The sequence below is a fragment of the Bufo gargarizans genome, chromosome 4 (assembly GCF_014858855.1).
Source record: "Bufo gargarizans isolate SCDJY-AF-19 chromosome 4, ASM1485885v1, whole genome shotgun sequence".
Taxonomy (NCBI): Eukaryota; Metazoa; Chordata; class Amphibia; order Anura; family Bufonidae; genus Bufo; species Bufo gargarizans.
Window position 1 is genome coordinate 332,951,941 of NC_058083.1, and position 11,727 is coordinate 332,963,667.

Consider the following 11,727-nt stretch of genomic DNA (forward strand, 5'->3'; position numbering starts at 1 on the left):
ACCCAAAAATATGAACACAAAGAACAATACACAAATCACAACACTTCAGGCCCTAAAAAATGCAAAGGGCTTGAACCAGCATTTTCATATTTGGGACCGATCCATAGTATAGGTACACATGATCAGATTGGCGGTGGACCAACACCCGGCAAAACATGACAATCAGCTGTATGAGGAGAAAATGCGTGCAGTGCGCAGGTGCCATCTCCCTTCTCTATTCCTGCACTGATTGCAGATGTCTATGTTATTTGATCCAGAAAAAAGTGCCGCACAGGAAGAGAGACAGGAGACGGCATGTGCGCTGTGCACATATTGTGTCGCTGATCAGCGGTGTTTTTCCACCCCCAAAATGAAATTGATTACCTACACAGAGGATAGGTCATCAATAGTAAAACGCCACATAACCACTGGCGTATTTCCTACTAGTGTTAACCTACATGAACTATTGAGACCCTGCAAATAATAGTTTTTTTTGTATCACAAACATACTTACGGCCTCAAATCAATGACCGGCCTCAAAAACTATAATTGGGCCGTATATAAGTATGGCCTTTTCTTGGAGCCACCTTCGCCACTACGGCCTCTTTCATTTAATTCCCGGCGGAATTGATCCCGGCAACTATTCCACCGGGTCTTGATCTGTTTCACTGTGAAGAAATAAAACAATAAAAATCATATAAATAGGACAGAGAAATATTAAATAATAACAAGACTAATAGCAAAGCAAACATTTGACCAAAATCAAGTGGCCAACTAAGATAAATGTCCGATAATGCACGATTAGACATCACATGGTACAGTAGTGCAGGTGTGGGTATACTAATATACAATACGTTCAGGAAGCCGGAGATTAGTCGTGCTTTACATTTGTACAATAATACTTTTTTTTTATATGGGATAGTGACAACTATCGTATGCTCAATTACAACACGGACACGTGTCACCAAATCAAACGTGCACATGCATGTTATCCATTACTACAGTTTGCTGTAGCAAAGGTAGGGACAGGCATTAAAAATACACAAATGATGGAGTATGGTATAAATTGCACGATTGTTACAAAAACCATATATAGGCCTATACAAAATTAAAGGGAACCTGTCACCTGGATTTTGTGTATAGAGCTGATGACGTGGGCTGCTATATGGCCGCTAGCACATCCTCAATATCCAGTCCCCATAGCTCTCTGTGCTTTTATTGTGTCAAAAAATTATTTTCTAGATCTGTAAATTAACCTTAGATGAGTCCTGTTTCCTCCATGCTTTAGAGATGAGTCCAGCATTCTCTGACTCTGAGCCCAGTCACGTCCACTGTGGGGAGCAAGGAGGAGATTCGGAGGATGCGGGGCGGTGCTGGGCTCCTTCACAGTGGGCGTGGCTGGGCTCAGAGAATGCTGGATGCGCTCCCGTTGTTTCCATAGGGTATTCTGCATTGATTTGATTTTGATTTTTTAATGAAAATGTAGCAAATATTAATACGGTGCCAACAAACATGCATTCACCAGCTAGAGTGATAGGTTTGAAGGACAGACCGGCACACTCAATATCTGGGATCCAGTGAAGGAAGATGAATGAGAGGCGGATAGAATCAGTGTATCAAAAACTAATGTATTGACCTAAAATGGCATTAGAGGTAGCGATAAATAAAAATAGTATAAAAATCGTATAGAAATAGTGCAAAAATAGTACAGAATTCCGGATAAAGATAGTTTTATAGTAGTCCAGGAAAAAAAGGTAAAATGTGTAGTATTCCGGAAAGGGGAAGGGGGGGGGGGGGGAGAAGAAGAAGAGAAAGTCTTAGTGCATCAGCCGTGTTTGGTGGTCTGTGCCTGTATGTCCAAGAATAATCCACTGTATAGTGTGTTGGAGTGGTAGTTATGGTGCACAGTGTGAGGTACTGTTTGTGGGGCAGCAGGGACAAATATAGTGCATAAATTAATGCATAATGTCAATAATGGTTGATGCATAAAAAAATATTAAAATATGTAGATGCGTTTAAAATGAAAAGATGAATGCATAAGATCGCAAGTAGGTCGTATAAGATGATGAAAGTTTGTTGAAAAGTTATGTAGCAGGCAGATCAGTTGTACAGGTCTCCGGTGGCATCCCACACAGAAGCCTTGCTCTGCCTGCTGTTACCTTTGGTGCCTTTGCGGCGTCCCGTCAGTGCTGCCGATCCTTGCCTGTGTGATGTAGGTGGGTTCTCCTTGTTTCCGTCTTGTGGGCAGAGTGCGCAATGGACTCTAACGCCCCACGTGGTCTTGGCGTCTTACGTGATATGTGATCGGCATCCCACGTGGTCTGAGACGAGCAGCGTCCCACGTGATTCAGGACCGCTGTATGTGAATCCTGTAGTGAGGAATATGCCGGCTGGAAAGTTGATAGGGAAGCGCTTCCTAATGGTGCTCGGTGTCCTCTGTAAGCGGGTCTTTCACCAGGCGTGTTTCGGAGTCTTAGCTGACTTCTTCCTCAGTGGTGACCCGCTAGTTGGATTGGCGCCCTTTTTATCCTCCTCCTTCAATTAAAGGTTATCTCTTTCAATTGGTCCCATGTGTCTTCAATTAAGGGAATGAGTGATTGTTTACTGTTTGGATACTGAACCAATTTCAATGAGAGTGGGGAGATGTGAGAATTGAAAAAGATGGCATATGAAGGTCCGTTTGGGGGGTGGGGTAAATGTGGTATTGGGACGAGTGGTGTTTTTTAAGGGCAGAGTAAATAATATAAATAGGTAATATAGTGATATATATTAAAAGGTGAATTAGGGTATATCTTGTGTGGATGACATGTGATGCATAGAGGAGTTATGGTTGTGGAGAATATGTAGAATTAACTAAGGTGCATAAGGGTGCACAAAATTATGTTTGGTTATACGAGAGTATGTGTTTAGATACACAAAGACGAACGTAGATATGTGCCGGGGTTTGTGATATATACGAGGGTATGCATTCTATACCATGTGATATATACGGGAGTATGCAATATATACCATGTGACATGCATTGGGCACGTGCTGGACATGTACAAGTCTTGTGTTTGATCAGCTGCTGCAACGGGTTGAATGGCGGTGGGTGTTCAAAGCCGAGGGGAGATCGGAGTGCTGGTAAACAGCCGGACTACGATTTCCCATCAGCCCAGAACACCCGTCCCAGGGTGCAGGGATACTAAATTGTTTATAAGAATCCAAACAATTCCAATTCGGCATTTAGGCCTTCAGGGAGGAATGTGTCTAGTTAAAAAATAAATCTTGATTCTATGCGGGGCATTTTTTGCGATATGATCGCCTCCTCTTCAGTCTCTCTCTATTTTTTCTATTGCTGCAAAAGAAAGACCACTAGGGTCTTGGTTGTGGTGTGTTTTGAAATGGCTAGATAGGGAATGTGTGTTGTATCCTTTCTTGATGTGTTCTGAGACCCGTTTTTTCAATGATCCTTTCGTTCTTCCTACATACTGTTTGTTGCAGGGATATTGGATAATGTAAATGACATTGGTACTGCTGCAGGTGAGAAATTCCTTAATCTCATGTGTGAATTTGTTTGTCCTTGAACTTATTTTTTCAGTTTTTGGGGGGAATGATGTGAGTCTGCAGTTACAGCAGCTATCACATCTGTAGAAGCCTTTGAGTTTGAGCTAGCTGTTCATCGGGTGTTCTCCCATTTTGTTCTTCTGTGTTTTGATGAATGGTGCTATTTTTAGGCCCAAGTTGGGTGCTTTGGTGTAGGTTATAAGTGGGTTGGTGGGGATCAGTGAATGTATTGTCTTATCTCTCTGTAGATGGTACCAGTGTTTTTTAATACTATTTTCAACTTCTTTGTATTGGACATTGTATGGTAATATAATACGTGGTGGTGCATTTTCCTCTTTGGTTTTGTCGGGCTGCCTGTTTTGAGTATTAAAGAAGGTTGGTCTTTGTAAGTCCTTGACTTTGGCTAGGCTTTTCTCTATTTCGTTGGTGGGGTATTGTTTGATCTTGAATTGTTCACTTAATTTGTTAGCTTCTTGTTCGAATTGATTATCAAGTGTACATTTGCGTTTTAAACGTCTGAATTGGCCTGTAGGGATGTTGTTCTAATGACTGATACAAGTAAGGTTTGACATATATTTTACAGCATTTTCTACTTCCTGACAGCATATCGATTCCAGATTGGTAGACATAGGTATACATTCATGGCACTTGCACCAATCGGCGACACTTATACGGCCTTCAATGGCCGGATAGTTGAATTCAATATAACGTGCATTGTTGATTGCTAGTGGGTTCTGTGGAAAACAAGAGGAATTTTGCACTCCACCAGAATACTTTTCACAAAGTTTTTTTTAGTAATTTTTTGATCTATTAGAAAAAAAATAATATCGTTATATAACTATAAAAATTAACAAAGATTTATATGTCGTCTGTGCATAAAAAACGTACTTTGTGCTTCTTATTGACGGTTGTTTGATTTCCATGTTCTCTGGTTATTACATTAAGTAATGCGCTGAATGGTCCAGGGACTTGTTCCTGTTCTATATCCAAATTACTAGACTGTTTTAGAAAAATTATAGAAAAAAATATATACGTGCAGTATATATTCAGTTCAGTATATATGCAGTTCAGATTTTAAAGAAGATTTGTGCCAATTAAAATGGCTGACTTTTTGTATGAGGGCTTTTGATATTAATGCATCTTTTTTGGTCACAAGTTGATATTTGTCCACTTTATTAAGATATTTTTTTTTTTTTTTAGGTATGAAAGATCCTATTGCAGTAAAATCAGCACTATGGGTGAAATACAAATTAATTGTAATACTGTATGTATTTCCTGCTTTGGCTCAATCGTAGCCAAGACATTCTATTACTGTATGGAGTGGGAACTCCATATAGTATAACGAAGAAGTTGTATGTGAATCAAATTTGTATCAAGCACCCAAAGTCGATTAGCTCATCCCTAGTCATCATGCATACCGTGTTTAAAGAATTGCAGACGGAACCGCAGTTTCAGATAGAGAAGATTCTCTTTGTATAACTGCAACACCCCCATTGCTCCGATTAAAGTTCCTAATGTGTTACATGTGCACTCGGCAGCTGAAGGCATCTGTGTTCGTCCCATGTTCATATGTGTCTGCATTGAGTAAAAAAAAAAAAAAAAAGTATGATTTAATATATGCAAATGTGCTGTTAGGAGCAACACGCTCAGCTCTCTCTGCAATGGCAATGCCCCTGTTGCTCCTAGAGGCTTATTTACATACATTAAAATACTATTTTTAACAAAAATGCAAGCACAGATGAACATGATGACTTAAAGGAGTTGTCCAGGATCATAGCACTTTTTGAGCTGAATGATTATCATTACATTTTTTGGTCTGATTGTGGAATAAAAGTACCTGCAGCTCATTGTTGTGCTCAAATAGTCTCTCTAATGAATAAGATTCAAATTCCTCTAATGTTTCCATTTCTTGAGTTGTCTGATGTTTTTCATGTGACAGCATGAGAGAAGAATTATCCTTTAAAAAAAAATAATAATAATTAATCACTAATATTGATTAAACATTTATGTAATTTCTATACTTACATTAGGTGATAGATTGAGATTATTAAATTCATCAACGTTGGTCAACAAGTCATAATCAGAGATTGCATTATTTTGCATAATTTCCATTAGAGTCTGCGGAATAGAATTGCAATGGAGTTATAGTTATTAAAATTAAAATAAAATTAGAGATATGTCGCACAAGGGTGGTGAGGAATCACTTGGAGGTGCTCCCACTGACAGATAACAACCAATCTGACAGAAATAAATTATAAATAAGTTGTAGTGGGGCACTCTCTATAGTATTGAAAGCAGTAGGATTTATTGGTAATATCTAAAAAGTTGGTAAAATCCAAATAGTTTATAATACAAATGGTTTAGCAGCAGTAATAATACGTGGAATATCGCATCACAGTGGTCCTAAAAAAATTCCTATCAATAAAACCCAATGGTTGGATGAGATACTGGTCATCCAGACCTACAGGGGTAAAGAATTGTCCACAATGTGAAAAATATATCATATACGATAAATAGCATCCAATTGACTTCTAAAAATCAAATCAGTATGCCAGGTAATCTCCAGTCTAAAGCGCAATCAAGCTCTGATAGTATACAGAGTGGAGTCCCGCTCCCTTGTCTGAGACAGAGGCGTCCCGCTGTATTATTCAGATGATGCGATCGCTTGCTTAACAAACTGACACGATCTTACCGGGAGGACTTCAGTGGATTTATCTTGCCCTCGACACGATGTGCCTCCTGTGTGGTTGGGTGCTCAAGGGCTGTTACTTGACAGAAAATATTGCGCCAACGGTGGTTATACACGTGGCCCCGCAATGGATGAAGATTTCCTCCGTACAGCAGGCGTTGTTCGCGTGACTGGATGTTGCTGAATAGTAAATTCCACTCCTCCTCAGGTAGGAGATGTACGTTTGTCTTTGTTCCAATACTGGGGGATAGTACCAAACGCGTTTCGGGGTTTAGAAGAATGACCCCTTCATCAGTGGCTAACGTCCCCCTGTTAGTGCCGTTCCTTTATAGGGGTCACAGTTCACATGAAAACCTGGCCTGGAATAGATCCTCCCAATTTCCATAAATTTCGGATTTTTCACAGAGTCCGTACATATATATATATATGTTTCCGTATTATCAAAGAGCAAATAGGATCAAGATGATACAAAGAAAGTCACATAAAAACAGTTGGATCTAGCATAAAAAGGGCATCCAATAAAACCGAATAATCACAAACAAAATTTGTTTACATTAAAATCTTTAGAGGTCATATTTTTTAAATAAGAGAATCAAGCTGTTAGCAGTTCCCCAGACTAAAAATCTTCCATACAATTATTATTTATTGTCTCAAGATTAATATCAATTAAAAACATTTTAAAATGTAAGTTGTAAAAATAATCATCCACAAGGTGTTAGTTGGAAAAACAAGACCAGTTCTCTCAAAATTCAAATAAAATGATTTCTCTAAATTGGAAGTCCTGTGTTGGGATTTCTCTAAAGAGAGCTCTTATAATGTACCTGTGCTGTCAGATGAGAAAAGTAGATGGGGACCTATTGTCGAGGAAAAACTGGACAGATGAAAAACTATCCAGTTGATCATCGACAAACGGCGCCCATCTACAAGAAACCAAAGAGTTCAAACTCTTAATTTAAGCTTAATGGTAGGAGTGTGTTCAATTCAAAAATACGTTTTATTTCTAATTGGGATATCTTTTCATCTATGGTTTCTACCTCTCCAATCTCTGTGTACTCTATCAATGGCTATACATTTTAGGCATGATGGATCTTGGTTATGTGCCATTTTGAAGTGACTTGACAGTAAATGATTGTCAAAACCCTTCTTAATATTTGCAATATGTTCTGAGATGCGTTTCCTGAGTGAGCTCTTAGTCCTGCCTACATATTGGTATTTGCATGGACACTCAATTACATATATGACATCCTCCGAGCTGCAGGTAAGGAACTCCTTGATTTTATGACAATATTTATTGATGGTAGAGACTCATTTTATTGTTCTTTTTGGAAAAGAGGTCGTCTTGCAATTGCTGCATTACCACAGCGGAAGAAACTTGAATACCTGCCCAGTTTTGAATAGAAGAAGCATTGACTTTTCTCTTTTGAACAGTAGGGGCTATCTTAGTATTTAAGTTTGAAGCTTTAGTGAACGTAATTTTTGGACTTGGGGATATCAAAGTTCCCAATATTTTGTCTTTCTTCAATAAATGCCAATGTTTGTTAATGATAAATTGGATCCTCTTATTGTCCCCATTAAAAGGTAGGACTAAATGTAGATTGGCATCCCCTGTCTCTGTATCTCTTTTTTTGTATTTTTAATAAAAAAAATAATTTCTATCCATTTCTCTCACCCTATTTAGAGCTGTGTGAAGAACTTCCATGGGATATTCTTTTTCAACAAATTGTTTTGTCATTACTTTTGCTTCTTTTTCAAATTCAGTCTCCAATGTACAATTACGTATAATCCTATGTAGTTGTCCCTGTGGAATATTAGTTAACCAACTAGGAAGGTGACAGCTATTAAATAAAATATAGCTGTTACACACAGTAGGTTTAATGAATGTTGTACAATGGAGCCTCCCTTCTTGGTTTTAGATCCGTATGTCTAAAAATTCGAGTATTTATTAACTAGTATTGCATGAAAAAGTAAAGTTCCACTCATTGGAGTTAATATTGATCTAGTTTTTCCTTTCCCGCCTGCCAAATAAAAAAGACATCATCAATGTAGCGTTGCCAGAGCACCAGGTCCGTCCCCAGTCTAGGTTGGATAAATTGTTGTTCCCATTGTGCAATGAATAAGTTTGCATAACTGGGGGTGAACCTGTTGCCCATGGTTGTCCCTTGTGTCTGTAGATAAAAGTCCCCTGCAAAATTAAAATATTGTGAGTTAAAATGGAATCTATTGCATCATTTACATACTCAATTTGAGTTGGGTTGAGTCTCCCTTCCAATAGTAGTTGGGTCATGACTGACTCTTTACCTTGTTCATAATCCATTATTGATTAAATTCTAATGTCTCAATGGTTTTAATAATTTGTGTGGTATCCTTGACGTACGATGGAACGTTTCTCACTCTAGATTGTAACATGGCAATACATGGCATATTATGCCTAACCTGCAAAAAATTATTAAACATGCATACCATCAAAATAAAAATACACTGACTAGAGAGTGGAGGTAAACGGAACTGATTTATTAAACAAATACCAAATACAACCTAACTTAAACTTTTAAGAGCCTAGTCATAAACTCAGACTCCAATACCATAAATATATATATCTATATATCAGAGTCCATCCCATCACGGGACGACTATCATTACTTCACCCAACCGGCCCAACCCGCTGCTATTTCAATCATAGCCTGAAGGTTGAGGTTGAAGATATCACAACCAATCACCGATAAATGCACACCATCTCGAAAGTAAAGGCCCGCCTCTCCACTCTCTAGATCAACATGTCTGAATGAAAACCCCCCCGACATGGGCATAAACTTAAAAATCGCCCGATTGATCCTCTTCCGCACTTTCTCCTTGAACTTTAATTCCGGGGACAGCAGCCAACAGCGTCTGCAAATAATTTCTGAGAAGATCAGGCGACTATCAGGAAACCGACGATGCAGATCCGAAAATGTCCTCTTCATCTGGAAAATTAACTCCATAGTGTCCAAACAACCTATATCATTACCTCCTAAGTGAACAATGATAATATTTGGGTTAGGAAAAACATCAAGCAAATGTAACACCAAATCAACCAAACCTGACCAACGAAGTCCTCTAACTCCGGCCCAGTATATCCTGACGGCCTCAGCTGAAAACGATAGATTCGATCCGTAGCACCTCTCTGCAGCCCTCTTTTTAGCCCAGTGGACAAAAGAATGGCCCAGAATCCAGACTGAAGCACCTGTAACTAATAAATCACATGATTAACAAATGAGGTCTTACATACAACCTATACCTGTTAGAAGACCACCTACCAATCCCCCTTATAACCGACTCATTCAAACCAGCTTGTGCTGCCGCAGTCACAGCTCCTATATGGAATGAATGAGAAGAAAAAAAAAATCTTGCACTTAACCCCAACCTGCCCAAACATTTAGCTAGCACTACCCTAAACTGAAACTGTGACAGGGGGGATAAATTATCATGAACTAGAAAACAATCCAACCTCCCTTCCGGCCGAATCGCCAAATATTGCCCCACTGTCAAAACCGGACAAATTCTCTTGTCCTCAATCGCCCCCAATCTAATCCAGCACCCCTTTCCGCCTGATCCATCTTAGACTTCTCAATAAACAAAGATACCTCTGCATCCTGCACTACCACCTGCCTCAAAGCCAAACCTCCCTTAGTCCACCGAGAACGAGGTAAAAGCTCCCCAATCCGCAAAGCCCTAAAGAATAAGACAATAAAAGCCGTACAAAATAAAGACACCTCAAACTGCGAAAAACAAACCGACCTTGCAACACCACACAACCTTATAAGCAACTCTGGGGAAATGGGACACCGCCCATCAGGCAAATGACCCACAGACTTATAACCCTTCAATAACTGCCTTATCAAAAAATACTCCACAAATAACCCCGACCTAAACAGTTTAAGAAAAAACTACACGCCCGCTAGAATCCGACAAACCGAGCTATGCGCCAATCCTTCCTCAAATAAATGCAAACAAAATGACAATGCCAACGACTCATTCAAAACCCATGGTGATAATGACAAACCTCCCGTAAACCGTTCCCAACGCAACCAAGCAGACAAGTAACCTTGCCATGTTGACACCGCCACTGACCGCCTCAGCAGGTTCAGAGCTAACTCCAAATCAGCCCCCACAGATGCTCCGGATAAGGACTCCCAAAAGCGTCGGCCGATGGCACTAAACTGCGAAACCGATCCATCTGCAAACGGGACAAAGCATCAGCCACATCATTATTACAACCTGGGACATGTACAGCCTTGATCCACACATTCCTCCTCAAGCACAACAAAACCAAATGCCTTAATAATTTAACAACCAATGGACATCTGGAAGCTAAACAGTTAACCGCGTACATTACTCCCTTGTTATCCGTATGCAAACGAATCCGTCTATTTTGAAAAAACTGACCCCAAAGCACTAAGGCTACCACCACTGGAAAAAGCTCCAGCAAAACTAAATTAGACAACACCGAATTCTCCACCCAAGACACACGCCACCTTTCAGCACACCACCGACCGTCTGCCGATTTGGAAACCTGTTTAGCCAAGGAAGCATTCTCGCCAGATTTACCGGTGTCGATGCTTTTAAAAATAAACTCTTTTGCCAGCGGCTGTGATGGCAAATTAGCCTTTTTAAAACACCGCAACATTGGGTGACTTGCTCCGCAAAAACCACACTCATGCTTATACTTACATGTGGCAGGCCATTTGCACTGCGACTCATTGTAAGCAAAACAAAGACCCCTCTTCATAGCACCACCCACCAGGGCTACTGTCTGACTAACTACCGGCGGCTTCTGGGGCGCCAACATCCTTGGTGCCCCATTGCAGCTGCGGATAAACTGCCAACTTCTGTCTAAAATTCTCGTCGTACTGGTACCAACCAAAACCCCCAAAATTTTTATATGCCTCTAACACAATATCAACATGCTGAAACAATCCCGAACATCTCTCAGGAAAACGCTCACCCAGAACACCTGCAAAAATACAGAACGCCTGCAACCAATTATTGAAAGAGCGAGGAATCGGACGGCGCCTATCCTCCTCCACTCTCTCCTCCTTGCGCTCCATCTTGGAAACAAATTCCTTAGAGGCTGGGAGGAGAGATAGAATGTCCACATAATCACCACTCCAGATTTTTTCTTTAACAGCTGCGGATAAATGAAAACCTAAAGGAGATACTGAACAGGGCAAGACTTCTTTCAAACAATTCTCAGCAATACCTCCCCTTCTGTCTAACACAGGTAAACGCTGAACTGTAAGCGGCTCAACCATACCGTCAGCCTCTCCCCCCCCCCCAACCCCTCAGCTGCGAGCCAGGCAGAAGCAACATTGTGCAGGACCGGCTCAGCATCAGAGGTCTGAGGAAGGGGGGGAACAGAGGACCGAGGTAACAAACCCTCCAGAGAAGATAGCACTTTAGACAAAGATGACATTACAGGGGCAAGCTGTGCAGCTGACCACTCACCCGACATAGCCGACGATCCAGGCTGAGGTGCT